Here is a 20,256-nt window from a genome sequence, read left to right on the forward strand (position 1 = left end):
CCTTCTATGGCTGGAGCATAGCTTCGAAACACGCTTCATCATTCTCTGTGTGACTCAACAGTTAAGTTTTAACTGTGTTCTTTCAGTAGACTTTGTGATAAAAGTGAGTCCACAACACTCTTGAAAGCTACAGTTTAAGAAAAATCATATTGCATGAATGAGGCAGTGTATTTAAAAATAGCACAATTGTTCTCTCCTTACACCACAACATATACTGTTGACAAACCAAGTGTTCATTCAAATCACAGCCTTTGCTAAGTAAACAGGACTGGATTCCTTGAAATATTTGAAAGTTCTAAGAACAAAAAATAGAACCAAGCAAGATCTGAATTTAGGACATAGAAAACATGATCTGCTTTATTTTCTTAAAAAAAAACTTAGAAGACATGAAATGGAACATATTGTCAAGTTAGAATTGAAGTATTCTTCATTCTGAAATTTACTTTAAGGTGCAGAGGGATTCAGTCAATTTATGCTGTTGTACAGAAGATAAACTGCTTACTTTAAGTTCATTACCAGAAATTCCTGTATCAGGAATGGCTTTGTCAACTTTCTTAATTCAGGTGAGTGGCAACATGCCACTAGATTTAATTTATATTTATGGCCAGAAGCTACCATCTCTAGTGATTCTTTGGAGGATCAAGTCTTCCTCTGCTTTTGAGAACGTGATGGAAAGAGAAGCACCACCTGCAATGACCTTTTCCTGTTCTTTCCTTTATCCAGAATCACAATATCCCAGCAATTCTCTGTCTTATTTCATTTCATTTTTCATTGTTTTTGTATAACTGCCCACCTCAAACCAGTGACTTTCGACAGCAAACAATCATAAGAACAATTAAGACCCATTTAAGAAAAGAAATTAACCACAAATATCAGCAGAAATTTATTACAATCCATTATTGTCAGCATAACCAGGAAATCGGCTCTTCACAGATTGAGGACCTCAGGCACAGGTACGTAGTCAGGACGTCAAGGCCTTCCCGAAGGCCAGCAGAGTCAACTCCATCCTCATCTCAGGAAGGAGGTTATTCTAGAAGGCAAGCCCTATGGGAGAAAAGGCAAGCCTCCTGGTCCCTGCCAGCTGAGAGGATGCCCATCCTGCTGTGCCAGGTTAAACAGGAAGGAACATATAGAAAATGGTGGACCCTTGGGTAACCTATTTCCCAGGCCTGAAGGCTGTGCAATATCATCCGAGAAGTAGGTGCCATTTCAGAGCCACCACAATTCCTTGCCTTCATTTTAAAAAATGGTGCTGCTTTTAGTACAGTGCCATGCAGTTTCCACCATTTAAGGAGGCCGCTCTGCCCCTATTTTAAATTTCTCTGCTACAAAAAAAGAAAAAAAGGAAAGGAAATGGCTGTGTTGGTAATTGAGCAGTTAGCCTTTGAAGGAAGAAAAAATATCTGTGTAGGTACTAGATAGTGAAATGGAGACTAGGGGTGATTGTAGAAATTGGTTGTGGGAACTATATTACTCCTTTTTTGGAATTCCTTCTTGGTCCTCACTTAATGATAGCAACTGTGACTGCCAGAACTGCCATTACCAGGTGCTATAGTTACATGATGTCTCACCGTATGACCACATCAATTAGAATGGGCAATTCTGGTCTTAATTGCCATTACAAACCAGGAACTGCCCATTGACTCAACCAAGTACATGGTTCATGCCAGAAGAAGCCACTGTTTTTTCCTCATTTGTAGTAGATTGGGGGGAAGCAAAGCAGGGAAACTCTATTTTTTGATGATGGGGCCAGAATTGTTTCGCCCCATCACTGCCTGCTTTCAAGAAAAGAAGATGTACTGAACCCTTGTGCTCATAATCAAGCTATGCCTTTAGAAACAAAGTGTGTGATTTGCTTCCCATGTCAAATAGCAGATGATAGAATTTCACATTTGAGTATATCTGAATGGGAATGAGTTCCTGGTTGTAGATAAACACATCCAAGGAAGATGTTGGGGAAGGTTCTAATTCCAATATGTTAGTGGTTTGGGGATTATACTATATGCAGAAGTGCTTATGCTATTATGAGAAACATTCTCCTGATTTATGTGATATCAGTAACCAATGTTTAATTCTTGCCTCCTATTACTTACATATGCTAACATATAATATTAGTAATACATACAAATACATATGTGATTATTAATGAATTTCTCGTGTATTTTAAAATTAAATACTAAAATATGTAAAATGAAATTGATGTGTTTATTTCAACAGAGTTACCTGTCTCAAATCCTCCCCCCATCTAGTTAGAACAGGCATAGTGGGAGCACTCTGAGGCTTCACCATTAAACGTGGTCATCTAGAGGGCTCCTTGAAGCATACCTTCTCTGTTGTGGCATCTAAAATAGATAAAATGTTATGCTTGGGAGTCCTACAAAATCCATCTATGATAGAATATCATGCCTTTCTGAGTAAATATTCACAAGGACAAGATTCAATTTAAACATTAATTTGTTTGTTCAAGAAGAAGGACAGGGCTACCTATAGTAATGCTTCCTTCTTAAGCTATACAGAGTAAATCTTATATTTACAAATAAGTCTTGCAGAAAAAAAACATTGCTGTACGTTTTGTTGTTGGACACACAGTGGGATGGGAACTTGAGAGGGCAAATGCTTGTTTGGGGCATTGGAGAATTGAGTAAAGTTAGAAAGTGAGTGACAAGTTATTCACTTTATAACAGTAATCCATTCTTCTTTTTAATGACTCAGACAGCATAATTAGTATAAATTGTGACAAAATGATTATTTGTTATTAAGTTTCCAAATGGTAGCTCCTTCCTCTGTAAGACAGGATGGCACAGGACCAGGTGTCCTCTCTGCTCCTGGGTAGTCCTTCCTTCCCCAACTTAGCCATTCCTCATAGGTGACTATTTACTACTTCTAATAGAGATTCTATTAATGGGGAGGGAGCAATGGTACATCAAGTGGACCCCAATCTGCAATAAGAGACAAAGAAATAATTGTTAACCATTCACAAGAGATCTATGAAGGTACCTCTTTATTAAGTTTCTGAATTCTGCTTCTATAGAGATTGATTATTTTCTTGAATGTATTACCCCAAATACTTGGCTTCTTCAAGTATTAACAATAACTTTATCTAAAAAAATCCAGTATGGCTTGGAGAAATAATGCTTTGCTTTGTTTATTGATAAATCCACCAAAGAAATTTAACAGAGCAAAAGTTCAGAAGCAGATATAAGAACAGAAATTTGAAGGGGATGTTAATGAGCAAGACATGAAGATGTTGAGATATCCTTAATAAATGTTCCTTACTCCTCTGAATTTTAAGATTTCAACATATCCTGATAAGTACAGCCAAAGTCTTCTTCCACTTGTGACTGATGGGAAAACAGACCCAAAAATTAAATTAAAAATCCACAGAGATGCATCCACTGTAGGGGCTCAGCCACCCAAAAGATTGCAATACTGTAGTCAGCAAGCTTACTTGGGATTTTTTAAAAGTATCATTAGCTATGCTTTCCTCTTCCCCTAAAATTAGTTAAATATTCCCCTAAGAACCACCATGCAACTTATCTGTGGCAGAAAATGGTTTCTGACTGAATACTTGAAAGGAGGATAAGTTTGTGCACTTCTGTTTTGAAGAATAAAAATCCAAGGCTCCCTATAGAAATGTTTCTTCTCCCGTTGCAGAGAATGGAACATGTACTTACCCATATGCATTGCAGAAATGACACTTAGTGGCATATGTCCTGCCATCAGAGCCACTGTGGGATAGATATTCCTTAGTGAAGATGGACTTTGGATACCCCAAACAATAATGCTATGGGAAAAAGCAAATGGTTTATTTCGTAAGGCTATCCTGCCCATCTTTTCAAGGGGACAGGTCTAGGCAATATGGGAGAAAAGGCAAGCCTCCTGGGCCCTGCCAGCTGACACTCCTTGGCTGACAAAACCCAGAGCATGACCATCCTTCTGGGCCAGATTAGACAGGTAGGAATACACGGAACACATGAAAAAGATGGTCCCCTCAAGAACATGTGACATCATCCCAGAAGTGGGTGCCATTTCAGAGCCACCACAATTCCTTGCCTTTGTTTCAAAAATGGTGTCTGCTTCTAGTACAGCACCATGCAGTTTCCACCATTTAACGAGGCCACTCTGCCCCTTTTCTAAATTTCTCTGTTACAAAAAAAAAAGGGGGGGGGGGACTGAGGGGAAATGGCTATGTTTGGAATTGAGTAGTCAGCCTTTGAAAGGAAAAAAAACATATCTGCTTAGGTACTCGGTAATGAAATGGAGTCTAAGAAGGGTCATAGGGATTGGTTGTTGGGACTGTATTATTTCTTTTCTGGAGGTTCCTCTTAGTCTTCACTTAATGATGACAACTGTGACTGCCAGAACTGTCTTTACTAGGTGTTGTAGTCACACAATGTCTCACTGTATGACCATATCAATTAGAATGAGCAATTCTTGTCTCAGTTGCCATCACAAACCAAGAACTACCCATAGAGTCAACCAACTACATTGTTCATGACAGGAGAAGCAACTGACTGCTCTTCATTTAAAAGAGATTGGGGAAGGCAAAGCAGGGAAACTCTGTTTTTTTGCTGATGGGACCAGAACCTCCTGCTCCTCCCTTTCCCTATGGGCCACCGAACGGGAAAGGTTGGGGAACCCTGATCTAGAGGGATGCTGAAAGCTTACTTACTCTGCTGTGGTGCCAAGAACAGGTAAAATATTCTGCTTGAAAGTTTTACAAAATCCATCTATGGTAGAATATCATACCTTTTTAAATAAATATTAACAAGAACAAGAATCAATTTAAACATTATTCTGTTTGTTCAAGGAGAGGGACAGGGCTAAATGGAGTAATGCTTTCTTCTCTAGTTATACAGAGTAAATCTTATACTTAGAAATATTTGTTGCAGAAAAAGAATATTGCTGTATGTTTGGTCATTGGGGGCACAGTGGGATGGGATTTTGAGAGGGCAATTGCCTGTTTTCACATTGGAGAGTAGACTAAAGCTATAAAGTGAATGACAAGTTATTTACTTTGTAACCATAATCCATCCTTCTTTTTAATGATACAGTAAACAGGACCTATTGCCATATTTAGTATAAACTGTGACAGAATGATTCTTATTAAGTTGCCAAATGGTAACGCGTTCCTCTGTAAGACAGGAGAGCATAAGACCAGGTAGTCCTCTCCTCTTCTGAGTGCTGGAGGAGCAGTGGTGAGAATGCAGAATTGCAGATTACTGCTGCTGACTGCCAGCTGTCAGCAGTTCGAGTGTCACTGGCTCAAGGTTGACTCAGCCTTTCACCTTCTCGAGGTTGGTAAAATGAGGACCCAGATTGTTGGGGGCAATATGCTGACTCTGTAAACTGCATAGAGAGGGATGTAAAGCAGTGTGAAGTGGTATATAAATCTGACCCCTGGATGACTGTTTTTGTACTGTTTGTTTTGTTATGTTTTATGTGTTTTTTACTGTTAGCCGCCCAGAGTCCTCCGGGAGTGGGGCGGCTTATAAATTTTAAAAATAAATAATAAAATAATAATAGATATTATTGCTGCTGCTATTGCTATTTTGGGTAGTCCTCCCTTCCCCAACTTAGTCATCCTTCATAAGTGACTTCATATATTACTCCTTATAATAGGGACTATTAAGGGGGAGGGAATGATGATATACCAAATGGATCCCAATCTGCAATAAGAGCCAAAGAAATAATTGTTACCATTCACAAGAGATCTATGAAGGTATTTTTTATTAAGTTTTTTTAAAAATTCTGCCTGTATAGAGATTATTTTTGTTCCAAATACTTGCCTTCTTCAAGAATGAACAACCACCTTATCTAAAAAATCTATTATGGCAGAAACACATTCCAAAAGAAGAATCATGGAGAGATAATGCTTTAATCGTTTATTCACCAAAGACAATTAATAGAGCAATAGAGCAGAACCAGAGGGAGGAATAGAAGTTTTTGAGGGGATGTTAATAAACAGGGCATGAAGATGGGGAGATATCCTTTATAAATGTTCCTTAGTCTTCTGAATTTTAAGGTTTCAACATCTTCCAAACCATCTCAGCCAAAGTCTTCTTCCACTGCGACTGATGGGAAAACAGACTCAAAAATTAAATTAAAAATCCACAGAGATACATCCATTATAGGGGCTCAGCCAACCAAAAGACTATAGCAGTCAGAAAGGTTACTTGGGATTTTTTGAAAGTGACAACTTGGCTATAACTCCCTCTCCCACTAAAATTAGTTAAATATTCTCCTTTGGAACTACCATGCAACTTATCTGTGGCAGAAAATGGTTTCTGAGTGAATACTTGAAAGGAGGATGAGTTTACACACTTCTCTTTTGAAGCCTAGAAATCCAGGGCTCTCAATCCAAATGCTTTCTTCTCCAGTTGCATAGAGTGAAACATGTACTTACACATAACCATTGCAGAAATCACACTTGTTGGTATAAGTCCTGCGATCAGAGCCATAGATGGGTCGATAATCCCGGGGACAGAGGCATCTTGGTTACTCCCGACAATAATGCTATGGGAAAAAACAAATGATTTATTTCACAGGGCTACCCTGCCGTTCTTTTTAAGGGGGAAGGTCTGATGATACATTGATAACCTGGGACAAACTGATTATGAGTTTTTATCCTGCCAGCTTTTAATTCTTTCTTCTGCAAAGTTCTTTCCTGTTCCAGGAAATATCCCTTGTCCTATCATATATCAGCAATGCTGGAAAAGAGGGCTTCTCGTTCTGGATCGCGGTGCTAGCGGATAAGCGCCTCCTCTCCACCGTCTGGTTTTCCTTTGCCGAAAGACTCTGGAAAGGGTCAAAAGTTGCCCTGGAGGGGCGACCATCGCTAAGGAGGACCCTCCCTTGAGTGCAGAAGAGTGGCAGCCCTTCCACCCGAGCTGAGGCAGCTTCTTTGGATCAACAAAGAAAAGACCGCCCATTAACATGGCCGATCACTTAGCCAAAAGCACTATTAAGCACAACAAAGCACCGTGAAAGATCTGGGTGAGACCCTTCCTTTCCTCTCTTCTACCCTAACTACCTTCCTGTGAAAGCCTCTGAAATTTCTTCCCCGCTCTCAATATAGTTTGGGAATCTGAGCTTTGGAAAGTAAAGAAAAGAATAAATAATTTTTATAACCAAATAACTGGATTTTTATTTTTTGGGATACTTTGGGGTCCTAAAAGCTTCTATTATAGAGACTTAACATTTTATCCATCTATTTACTTTGAAAAATACTCTTCTGGTTTTTTTTTAAGTCCGTAAAAGCATAACTGTCATTTGGGAAAACATTTCATAGCCTATTGAGGACTTCTTGTGTGAAACCTGGCACAGCAACTGAATTTTTCTGACTGTGAAGCTTGCTGACTCCCTTGATTTGTCCTTCACATTATCAAAAAAGATAAGAATTGGAAACAGCTGGGTGGTGAAAACAATCTCTAGAAACGGTGGAGTGGACATTGGCTGACTCTTTCTAAACATATCCTCCACTAAAGGACTATCATTAACCATCACAGAAATGGAGGAACTCTACCCACAACTTAATTATAAACTTATACTTGAAAAAATTCTTGAAGCCACTGAGCTAATGAATTCTAGAGTGAAAGCCAAAGATGTTATCCCCAAACTACAAATTGAACTTCAGACTTCAATTGACCAACTTGTAAATCAAAAAATAACAGAAGAGGAACAATCCAATATTAAAGAGGATTTTGTGCAACAATATACACAACCTATTGAGAACTTTGATGACCAAATACTGACTTCAACCAAAATACTTGCAATTCCCAAAGCAACAGGAACTGAACAACAACTACAATATAGTGAGAACTTGGACAACCTAGACAAGTAAACAACAATGACCTTTTATTTTACTCATACTAAAATGAAGAAGAAAGAAGAAGAAGAAGGAGGAGGAGGAGGAGGAGGAGGAGGAGGAGAAGGAGGAGAAGAAGAAGACCAGACTGAACTGATGACAAACACTTCAAACCAAATATGACTTAATAGGGCAGCAACCTAATAAATACAAAAGGGCCAGTTCCTTTGAAAAATTGATAACTGGATGTTCTCCCTTGATTCAGACAGCATGTGTGGGAATGAAGGGAAATACATCGGAGGATTTAAAGGCACTGGTATGGAAGCCTGCTTGGCACAAAAAGAAAGCTAGAGCTAGATTTAAAATTTAGAATTAAAATTTCACCTAATGGGTTAAGGAGGTTTTTAGAGATACTGATTGATTTAATATTTACTATCCCTCAGAAGAAATGGAGTAGCCTTCATAGTCAATAAAAGAATAGGAAAAGCAATACTGGGATACAATCCCCAAAATGACAGAATGATCTCAATTCGAATCCAAGGCAAACCATTCAATATCACAATAGTCCAAATCTATGCCCCAACCACTGGTGCTGAAGAGGATGAAATTGACCGGTTCTATGAAGCCCTACAGCACTTTATAGAATTAACACCAAAAAATGATGTCCTTATCATCATGGGGGATTGGAATGCTAAGGTAGGAAGCCAAAAGATAACCGGAATAACAGGCAAGTTTGGCCTTGGAGTACAAAATGAAGCAGGGCACAGGCTGATAGAATTTTGTCAAGAGAATACGATGGTCATAACAAACACTCTTTTCCAACAACCCAAGAGACGGCTCTACACATGGACATCACCAGACGGTCAACATAGAAATCAGATTGACTATGTGCTCTGCAGCCAAAGATGGAGAAGCTCTATACAGTCAGTAAAAACAAGACCAGGAGCTGACTGTGGCTCAGATCATGAGCTTCTCGTTGCAAAATTTAGGCTTAAATTGAAAAAAGTAGGGAAAAGCACTAGGCCACTCAGATATGAACTAAATCATATTCCTGATGAATATACAGTAGAGGTGAAAAATAGATTTAAGGAATTAGATCTGATAGACAGAGTGCCTGAAGAACTATGGTGGAAGTTCACAACATTGTACAAGAGGTAGCAACTAAAACCATCCCAAAGAAAAAGAAATGCAAGAAAGCAAAATGGCTGTCTGAGGAAGCTTTGCAAATAGCTGAGGAAAGAAGGGAAGCAAAAGGCAAAGGAGAAAGAGAAAGATACACCCAATTGAATGCAGAATTCCAGAGAGTAGCTAGAAGAGATAAGAATGCCTTCTTAAATGAACAGTGCAAAGAAATAGAAGAAAACAACAGAATAGGGAGGACCAGAGATCTCTTCAAGAAAATTGGAGATATGAAGGGAACGTTTCATGCAAAGATGGGCATGATAAAGGACCAAAATGGCAGAGACCTAACAGAGGCAGAAGAGATTAAGAAGAGATGGCAAAACTACACAGAAGAACTATACAAGAATGAGCTTAACATCCCAGATAACCACAATGAGATGGTCACTGACCTTGAACCAGACATCCTAGAATGTGAAGTGAAATGGGCCTTAGAAAATCTGAGCAACAACAAAGCTAGTGGAGGTGACAGTATTCCAGCTGAGCTATTCAAAATCTTAAAAGACGATGCAGTAAAAGTGCTACACTCAATTTGCCAGCAAATTTGGAAAACTCAACAGTGGCCACAGGATTGGAAAAGGTCAGTTTACATTCCAATTCCAAAGAAAGGCAATGCCAAAGAATGTTCAAACTATCGCACCATTGCACTCATTTCACATGCTAGTAAAGTTATGCTTAAAATCCTACAAGCTAGACTCCAGCAGTATGTGGATCAAGAACTACCAGAAGTACAGGCAGGATTTCGAAGAGGCAGAGGAACTAGAGATCAAATTGCCAACATACGCTGGATCATGGAGAAAGCTAGGGAGTTCCAGAAAAACATCTACTTCTGCTTCATTGACTATGCTAAAGCCTTTGATTGTGTGGATCACAACAAATTGTGGCAAGTTCTTAAAGAGATGGGAGTACCAGACCATCTTATTTGTCTCTTGAGAAACCTATATGCAGGTCAAGAAGCAACAGTGAGAACTGGACACGGAACCACTGATTGGTTCAAAATTGGAAAAGGAGTCCGGCAAGGCTGTATACTGTCGCCCTGCCTATTTAACTTATATGCAGAGCACATCATGAGAAAGGCAGGGCTAGATGAATCAAAAGTTGGAATTAAGATTGCCGGGAGAAATATCAACAACCTAAGATATGCAGATGATACCACTCTAATGGCAGAAAGTGAAGAGGAACTAAAGAGCCTCTTGATGCGGGTGAAGAAGGAGAGTGCAAAAGTTGGCTTGAAACTCAACATTAAGAAAACCAAAATCATGGCATCCGGCCCTCTCAATTCCTGGCAAATAGATGGGGAAGAAATGGAGGTAGTGACAGATTTTATTTTTCTGGGCTCAAAGATCACCTCAGATGGGGACTGCAGCCAAGAAATTAAAAGACGCTTGCTCCTGGGGAGGAAAGCTATGGCAAATCTAGACAGCATACTAAAAAGCAGAGACATCACCCTGCCAACAAAAGTGCGTATAGTCCAGGCCATGGTTTTCCCAGTTGCAATGTATGGCTGTGAAAGTTGGACCATAAGAAAGGCTGAGCGCAAAAGAATTGAGGCCTTTGAACTATGGTGCTGGAGAAGACTCCTGCGAGTCCCTTGGACTGCAAGGCATTCAAACCGGTCAGTCCCAGAAGAGATCAACCCCGACTGCTCTTTAGAAGGCCAGATCCTGAAGCTGAAACTCAGATACTTTGGCCACCTAATGAGAAGGAAGAACTCGCTGGAGAAGGGCCTAATGCTGGGAAAGATTGAGGGCAATAGAAGAAGGGGACGACAGAGAATGAGATGGCTGGATGGAGTCACTGAAGCAGTAGGCGTGAACTTAAATGGACTCCAGAAGATGGTAGAGGACAGGAGGACCTGGAGGAGCGTTGTCCATGGGGTCGCGATGGGTCGGGCACGACTTCGCAATTAACAACAACAACAACAAAACTCAAAATCAGGACTTGGATATCTATAATTAAAATTGTGTCCATAAATGTATTGATTGATTGAGCTTCATTAAGAAATGTATTAAATTGAATATGATACAATAATTAAGGGAAATAGAGAGGGAACCTTTAATGATGTATTTTTTTATTTATATGAATGACTCTGTTATTGGACTATTGATTACCCTATCTCCACAATGTTTCCTAATTACCTGATTGTAAAAATTGAAAAATTAATAAAACTTGTTACCAAAAAAAAAAGCAATGCTGGAAAATGGATCTGGGTTTTTAAGAATTATATCTTATAGTCATTACATTGCTGTTTAGATTTGCATGGTTTGCAACACCTGTCCCAAAATTAAAGGTACATATGCATGTAAGATCCTCTGAAAGAAACAAGTCCATAGCAGTAACATAAAACATTGTTTACTTTGTTATGTTTAAGGTTTTGCAGTGCATATGTTTTTAAGTGTGTGCTGTGCCCTAAAGGGAGGGAAAGAGGGAGAGGGAGTGAATAAAAGCAGAAGACCTAGCCTAATAAGGAAGGTTGAAAGTAAACTATCTGAAAAATAATTGAGTCTTATTGTATCTGAGGATACAGTCCCTTCCAACTTTTTTATTATTATTATTATTATTATTATTATTGTTATTATTATTATTATTATTATTATTATTATTATTATTATTATTATTATTGTTATTATGCCATAAAGGGTGTGGTGGTGGGGAGGGAGAGGCATGAGGTTATTATGCATCCACATTTCTGAGTCCTATACAGGTATTTAATTTAATAATTAAAATATGGTACTCACCCTTAAATCAATATGCTGGGCAGCAATACCTGAAAAAATATACCAAATGTGAATATTTGAAACAATTCCATCTTATCTCCTATTCTTATTACAATTATTGGGAATGCTGAGCACTGGTGTATACAGCAGGGCTTCACCACTCCCCAAAATGAAAAGTGATCATGTGATCCTTCATTTGTCTAAAACTAAATAAAAACAAAAATAAAAACAATATAGTGGACTCTCTTCCTCACAATGTCTGATAAACTTTATAAAAAGTTGTTTTTGCTTTCTGAGCTGCATCTGACCTCTTAGAAACTGTGAGTCACAATCAAAAAATCCTTGGTGTAGAGCAGTGAGGGCGAGCCTTTTAGAGACTGAGTGCCCAAACTGCAACCCAACACCCACTTATACATCGTCAAGTGCCGGGTGGGTGTGGCCCATTGGCTGGGTGTGGCCCATTGGGTGGGCATGGCCCATTGGCTGGGTGTGGCTGCAGTGGTAACAGCAGACTGGGTGGGACTAAAAAGTTCAATCAATCAATTCCAACTTTGCAAGATCTTTTTTTTCCCATGAGAAGTTGAAATTGACTGATTGAACCTTTTTTTTTTTTTTTTTTTGCACACGGCAGCAGAGGCCTAAAGTGAAAAGATTTTATAAAACCCAGCTGAAGGCCTAGGACTGGGGCGATGGCACGCTTGCCCACAGAGAGGGCTCTGAGTGCCGCCTCTGGCACCCGTGCCATAGGTTCGCCACCACTGATGTAGAGGATCTTCCAGTGAAATAGCCAGTTCTGCACCAATAGCCTCCAACTTTTATTTGCTTCTTGTGCAGATCACCCTGAAGCACCCTTGAGGGTATCTGTGGAGTCTTGTCTGTTTTTGTCCTCAAATCTCTCAAAAAAGGAAACATTCAAGGAGTAAACAGTACTTACTGGAGTATAAGAGAAGAGCAGCAGAGTGAGCAGCAGAAAGAGTAAATGTTGAAGTTGAGGCCTCAAAGCTTTCTTCTGTCATTCCATCCTATATAGATGCATACCCTAACTACTTTGGTGACGAAATCTCCCCTTTCTGGTTACACTTGGATGTGGAATTGTCTGTTGCTGAAGTATGTGGCAAGCTGGCCAGTTTATAAACTTCCTTTTACACAATTAACCCATGATTCACAAAGCACCTTTCTCCTGATTAAAATATTTTCAAACGTCTGCATGAAAATGAAGAACTATAGAAAGAATTGAAGAAGATAACTATTCTGATCTTCACGTTGGTAGGCATTGAATAGTCAGAGCATTAAACAAATATGTCTTTATTCAAGTAAAACAGAACAACAAAATGGCTCCATCCCCTATTATACAATCTCCCTGGGGCATCACCAGAAAATCATTGCAACAGCTTTTCCCGCTCGAATTGCCTGCTTTAGTTATTCCTTGCAGACAGCAAGTCTCCCCGGGCAGACCACGTGGTCTGCTGACTGCAGCTCAAGCCCAGAACATAACAATAACAAAATTAAAAGATTTGCAAATAGAAATAGAATGTCTCTGGGAAAAGAAAGCAAACAATAGGTCCCTTGGGTGCAATCCCAGAGCAAATAGAGCACCACATTGACAAAACACCATTGGCTAATTGCAAAAGGCAACTTTACTCAGAACAGCTTACATCCTGTAATAATACCTTTAACACCATTAGACATGAGATATATGATCCAGCAGTGTGCTGCAGCTGCCAAAAAGGCCAACACAGTGATAGGCTGCATTAACAGAGGGATAGAATCAAGATCACGTAAAGTGTTAATACCACTTTACAATGCCTTGGTAAGGCCACACTTGGAATACTGCATCCAGTTTTAGTCACCATGATGTAAAAAAGATGTTGAGACTCTAGAAAGAGTACAGAGAAGAGCAACAAAGATGATTAAGGGACTGGAGGCTAAAACATATAAGGAATGGCTGCTGGAATTGGGTATGTCTAGTTTAATGAAGAGAAGGATGAGGGGGGACATGATAGCTGTGTTCCAATATCTCAGGGGCTGCCACAAAGAAGAGGGAGTCAAGCTATTCTCCAAAGCACCTGAAGGCAGGACAAGAAGAACGGGTGGAAACTAAGCAAGGAGAGAAGCAATCTAGAACTAAGGAGAGACTTCCTGACAGTTAGAACAATTAACCAGTGGAACAACCTGCCTTCAGAAGCGGTGAATGCTCCAACACTAGAGGTTTTTAAGAAGAGACTGGACAGCCATTTATCTGAAATGGTATAGGGTTTCCTGCCTGAGCAGGGGGTTGGACTAGATGACCTCTAAGGTCCCTTCCAACTTTACTATTATTATTATCTGTTTTTCACATGTCCTTGGGGAGGGCTTCATATGTGGACAATTGCCAAATCTAGTCTGAACATTTGGCTGTCTGTGTGATAAACCCTAGTAATATTAATCACTCCCCAATAAATGGGCCCAGGAGTAGGTAGTTAAACAGAACAAGCTTCAAGGAGCAGCTCTAAATGTCTCATTAGTGTTGCCCTGTCTGCAGCAAAGAGTGTCATTCCTAGACATGATATCTTATATACCAAAAAACTGAAGTCTGTACTTTCATTTTGCTTAGATTGAGTTATCCGACTGAAACCCTAAACACATTCATAGACAAGTATTTTGAGTATTCATGCTATGAATTCAATGAATTGTCATTATGAAATATATTTGTGTGTTCTCCAATAATTAGCTCTAAATCAATTGATGATCTCTTCCTATGCTATTTAAAGTTGACAGGGACATATAAAATGCATCAGTCCATCAATCAATCTTTCATTTCCCTCCAGGTTTGTTGTTTTCAATTTTCTTTACAATATTTGCATGTAAGTGAAAAGGGTTAATTTTTGTCCATAGTCACTAACATGAACCTGCGTATTCAACTACCTTCCCCTTCTCCCCACCAATCGGTAGAAAAGTTGGAGAGAATATTTTTTATTATCTAGAATCAGAGTTGGAAAGGATCTATCAGGTCACCTAGTTCGAGCTGCTGCTCAAAGCAGGAACTGCTGAAGCATATCAGGCAAACATCTACCAGACTAAGGAGAACCTGTGAAGAGAATCATACTGAGGTAACCACTATTTACAATGATATATGCTCTTGCCAACAGAAAACCCTTTCTTATATTTCATCTGAATCAGATTCCTTGCATTTTCAACTCAATGGTTCTGGTTCTGCTCCTGCCTCTGAGAGAAAGAGAAAACAAGCCTAGTTCCTCGTCTATACGGCATCTATCCATCTATATTCTGTACAAGGAAATCTCTGTGTTTCTCCTAACTAATTTGATTGCCAACTACCATTCCAGTCAATAGAGGTCACATCGTATTTGTGGACCAGGTCAATTTCAAAATTAATTTTCATATGAAGAGATGCAGAGTTTCAAATACCAATTGGAATAAGAACTAGTTTCTCATAAGAAAGAACAGCCCGTTTTTACAATAAGTAATACATTATATTTCTATAGATGTGTGGGCTTGCCAGATTTAGTTTCCTACAAGAAATTCAACTGATGCCTACAAAATAGGGGGGGGGCTGGTGGGAGGATGCTAAAATATGGTCTAGCCTGCATTGTTTCTTCAGCCCTTCTCATTCAGTACCATAGATGCTGACACTCAGAGCCTATTCTTCATACTCTATTCCTTCACCAGCTGGAGCATAGCATTGAAACATTCTTTCTTTCATTCTGTGTGTTCTCCGTGGCTCCACAGTTATGTTTCTAACTCTGTGTCCTTTCAGTGGGCTTTGTGATCGAGGTGAGTAACTGGAAGCTGCAATAAAAAATGTATTGCAATATTGAGGCAGTGTGGTTTAAAAATAGTGCAATTGTTCTTTCCTCACACCACAACATACACTGTTGACAAACCAAGTGTTCAGTTAAACCACAGCCTCTCCTCAGTAAATAGGACTGGATTCCTTGAAATATTCCAAAGCTCTAAGAACAAAAAATGGAACAAAGCAGGATTCGAAGTAAGGGCATAGAAAATATGATCTGCTTTATTTTCTTTTGTAAAACTTAATAGACATGAAATGGTCTTTAAGCTCATTACCAAAAATTGCTGTATCAAGGATGGCCCTGCCAACTTTCCTGATTCAGGTGAGTGGCAGCATGTCATTAGACCTAATTTGTTTTTGTGGCCAGATGCTATCATTCCTATGATTCTATGAAACTTAGGTACTTCTACTGTTTTAGAGAAAGTGATATAAAAAGTCACAGCACCCTCAATGACCCTTCCCCGTCTTTTCCTTTCATTCTGTGTATTCTCTGTGGCTCCACAGTTATGTTTTTATCCCTTTGTCCTTTCAGTGGATTTTGTGATAAAAGTGAGTCCACAACACGCTTGGAAACTAAGAAGAATCTTATTGCAATAATGAAGCAGTGTGGTTCATAATACAATGCAACTGTTTCTTCTTCCACCACAAGATAAATTGTGACAAACTAAGTATTCACTTAAACCGCAACCTCTTGGTGCTCAGTTAGTGATGGCAGCTGTGACTTCCAGAACGGTTATTTCTAGGTGCTGCAGACACATGATGTTTCACCTTATGACCACATCTATTATAACAGGCAATTCTGGTCTCAGTTGCCTTTCCAAACCAAGAGCTACCCACAGAGTCAACCAGTGGTGGGATTCAGCCGGTTCGCATCAGTTCAGTAGAACCGGTAGCTAAATTTTTGTTGCCCAGGCTCAGAATGGACTTCTGGAAGCAGCATCCACACAGAGAACCGGTTGTTCACATATTTGAATCCCAACACTGGAGTCAACCATCTACATTGTTCATAGCAGGAGAAGCAACAGGTTGTTCCTCGTTTGGAGGAGATTGGGGGAGGAAAAACATGGAAACTCTGGGTTTTTTTGGTGGTGGAGCCAGAATTGTTTGCCTCCAATACTGCCTGCCTTGCAGAAAAGAAGAAGTGCTGACACCCTTGTGCTCATAATCAAGATATGCCTTTAGAAACAAAATGTGTGATTGTTTCCCATGTCAGACAGCAGATGATAGAATTTCATATTTGAATACATCTGAATGGGGATGAGTTCCTAGTTATAGATATAGACATGCAAGGCACATGTTGGGAAGGGTTCTAGTGCCAATATGTTAATGGTTCAGAAATTATGCTATATGCAGAAGGGCTTATGCTACTATGAGAAACATTCTCCTGATTTATATGATATAATTAACCAATGTTTCATTCTTATCTCCTGTTATTTACATATACTAACATAATATTAGTAATACATGCCAATATGTGTGTGATATAATAATAATAATGATAATAATAATAATGTTGGAAGGTATCTTGGAGGTCTTCTAGTCCAGCCCCCTGCTCAAGCAGGAAAGCTTATACCATTTCAGACAAATGGCTGTCCAGTCTCTTCTTAAAAACTTCCAGTGTTGGAACATTCACAACTTCTGGAGGCAGGTTGTTCCACTGATTAATTGTTCTCACTGTCAGGAAGTTTCTCCTTAGTTCTAAGTTGCTTCTCTCCTTGATTGGTTTCCACCCGTTACTTCTTGTCCTGCCTTCAGGTGCTTTGGAAAATAGCTTAATACCCAATTCCAGCAACAGTTCCTTATATGTTTTAGCCTCCAATCCCCTAATCATCTTTGTTGCTCTTCTCTGTATTCTTTCTAGAATCTCAACGTCTTTTTTACATCGTGGTGACCAAAACTGGATGCAGTATCCAATCCCTAACCCTTTTGTAATCCTTCCTACATTTCTTTAGCAGTTTCACATTTATATATGTGTATGATTTGATCATCTTGCACTTACTTGCTGCAGCTGGCTATGATCAGGCTGTTATGCTGCTGCTGTGTGCTTGGATGCAATCTCTGGGCCCATAACCTGATAGAAATTCTGTTTATATAAAGCACCTCACAGAGCAAACAAAGACTACAATCACCGTCTGCTTTACTGCTCAACTATTTTAACTGTAACAGGAAACAGGAAACTCTACTTAGGACAAAAGAGCATAATAGTATATACCAGGGGTAGGCAACCTTGGCTCTTTTATATACCAGGGGGAGGCAAACTTGGCTCTTTTATGACTCATGGACTTCAACTCCCAGGAATTCTGGGAGTTGAAGTCCACGAGTCATAAAAGAGCCAAGGTTGCCTACCCCAGGTATATACCATACATCCAAACTTGTAAATGCTGCGATCTATTGGCTGAATACTATTGTAGTTGTTACACAGAAATGCAATCCAACAATGAATTCCAACAAAAAGTCATATCTGAATAGGTACAAGATACTGAAATGTAGTCTAAGGGAGTCAAAGACTTTTTAGCTGAATTCCTGACAGTCAGAACTGAAGAAGCTTGTTGAATGAGAAGCGAAACATTTGCAAGGGGAAAAAATCAGGAAAGTTCCGTTGCCTTTTGGAAAAGCACTTTTGGGACAACCATAACCTGGATGATTGAGGATCTCCATAGACACTAGGAAGAGTACAGAGAAAAGCAACAAAAATGATTTAGGCTGGAGTCTAAAACATAGAATGAATGGTTGTAAAGAACTGGGTATATCTACTCTAATGAAGACAAGGACTAAGGGTGGCATGATAGCAGTCTTTTAAAATTTGAGGGGCTATCACAGAGAAGAGGGGGCAACCTATTCTCCAAAACACTTAAAGGCAGAACAAGAAGCGATGGATAGAAATTTATCAAGCAGAGATCCAACCTAGAACTAAGAGATTTCCTGACAGTGAGGACAATTAACCAGTGGAACAGCTTGCCTCCAGAAGTTGTGGGTGCTCCCTCACTTGAGGTATTTAAGAAGAGATTGGACAGCCATTTATCCAGAACAGTATAGGGTCTTCTGCTTGAGCAGGATGTCAAAGTCCTAGAGGACTTTCAAGGTGCCTTCCAATTCTATTGTTCTGTATTCTAGTCTGTATAATAAATTAAATTTTTATAGATATGCAGACCTGCCAGATTGAACTTCCTACAAAATATTCAATCTATCCATAAACAATGGGGGGGACTAGTAATAGTAATAGTAATAGTAGTAAAGTTGGAAGGGACCTTGGATGTCATCTAGTCCAACTCCCTGCTCAGGCAGGAAACCCTACACCATTTCAGACAAATGGCTGTCCAGTCTCTTCTTAAAAACTTCCAGTGTTGGAGCACTTACTGCTTCTGGAGGCAGGTTGTTCCACTGATTAATTGTTCTCACTGTCAGGAAGTTTCTCCTTAGTTCTAGGTTGCTTCTCTCCTTGATTAGTTTCCACCCGTTGCTTCTTGTCCTGCCTTCAGGTGCTTTGGAAAATAGCTTAATTCCCTCTTCTTTATGGCAGCCCCTGAGATATTGGAATACTGCTATCATGTCCCCCCTTGTCCTTCTCTTCGTTAAACTAGACATACCCAATTCTAGCAACCGTTCCTTATATGTTTTAGCCTCCAGTCCCCTAATCATCTTTGTTGCTCTTCTCTGTACTCTTTCTAGAGTCTCAACATCTTTTTTACATCGTGGTGACCAAAACTGGATGCAGTATTCCAAGTGTGGCCTTACCAAGGCATTGAAGAGTGGTATTAATACTTCACGTGATCTTGATTCTATCCCTCTGTTAATGCAGCCTAGCACTGTGTTGGCCTTTTTGGCAGCTGCAGCACACTGCTGGCTCATATTTAGGTGATTGTCTACTAGGACTCCGAGGTCCCTCTCACAGTTACTACTATTGAGCATGGTGCCACCTATGCTGTACTTGTGCATTTGGTTTTTCTTGCCTAAATGTAGAACCTTGCTTTTTTCACCATTGAATTTCATTTTGTTAGTTAGTGCCCAGTGTTCAAGTCTGTCCAGATCCTTCTGTATCTTAAGCCTGTCTTCTGGAGTGTTGGCTATTCCTGCCAGCTTGGTGTCATCTGCAAATTTGATGAGTTCCCCATCTATCCCTTCATCCAAATCGTTGATGAAGATGTTGAAGAGTACTGGGCCCAGAACAGAGCCCTGGGGCACCCCACTACACACTTCCCTCCATATAGATGCAGTTCCATTGAGGACCACTCGCTGAGGACGGCCGGTCAGCCAGCCACTAGAAGGTGGTCTGTGCTGGATTCTTCTTTTAGCTGCTCTCTCGCCTTCAGAATGCTAGATGTTGAAAGAGCTTTTTCTTCCAATTCTACCCTTTCACCGACTGGACCCCATAGAATTTGTTGTGTGATCTGTGGCTTAACGGTTATGTTTTAAACTCTGTGTTCTTTCAGACTTTGTGATAAAAGCAAGCCCACAAAATTGGAAGTTACAATTTAAGAAAAGTCTTATTGCAGTAATGAGGCAGTGTGGTTTAAAAATAGCGTAATTGTTCTTCCTTACACCACAAATGCATGGTTGACAAACTAAGAGTTCAGCTAAGAAACTGACTGAATTTCTCTAATATTCTAAATTTCTATGAACAAAAAATGGAACCAAGATAGATCTGAATTAAAAGGTTTATGGAAGTCATGATTTGCTTTATTTTCTTTTAAAACACTTAGAAGACATGAAATGAAGCATGTTGCCAAGTTAGAATAGAAGGATTCTGCGTTCCAAAAGTTACT

The 20,256-nt window shown here is 39.6% G+C and overlaps 1 long non-coding RNA gene across 1 annotated transcript; it reads right to left on the bottom strand.

The window, feature by feature from the left end:
- Positions 1-466: 466 nt before the first annotated feature.
- On the bottom strand, positions 467-17,654 carry LOC120302323. Its single transcript, XR_005555109.1, has 5 exons — positions 17,493-17,654; positions 11,725-11,753; positions 6,407-6,516; positions 3,675-3,784; positions 467-2,939 (listed from the first exon to the last, which is right to left on the bottom strand). It is a non-coding gene; the product is annotated as an uncharacterized LOC120302323 (long non-coding RNA).
- Between the last annotated feature and the right edge of the window lie 2,602 nt (positions 17,655-20,256).

The sequence above is a fragment of the Crotalus tigris genome, unplaced genomic scaffold (genome assembly GCF_016545835.1).
Source record: "Crotalus tigris isolate CLP2741 ecotype Arizona unplaced genomic scaffold, ASM1654583v1 scf7180000024427.8105951120:4207309, whole genome shotgun sequence".
Classification (NCBI taxonomy): Eukaryota; Metazoa; Chordata; class Lepidosauria; order Squamata; family Viperidae; genus Crotalus; species Crotalus tigris.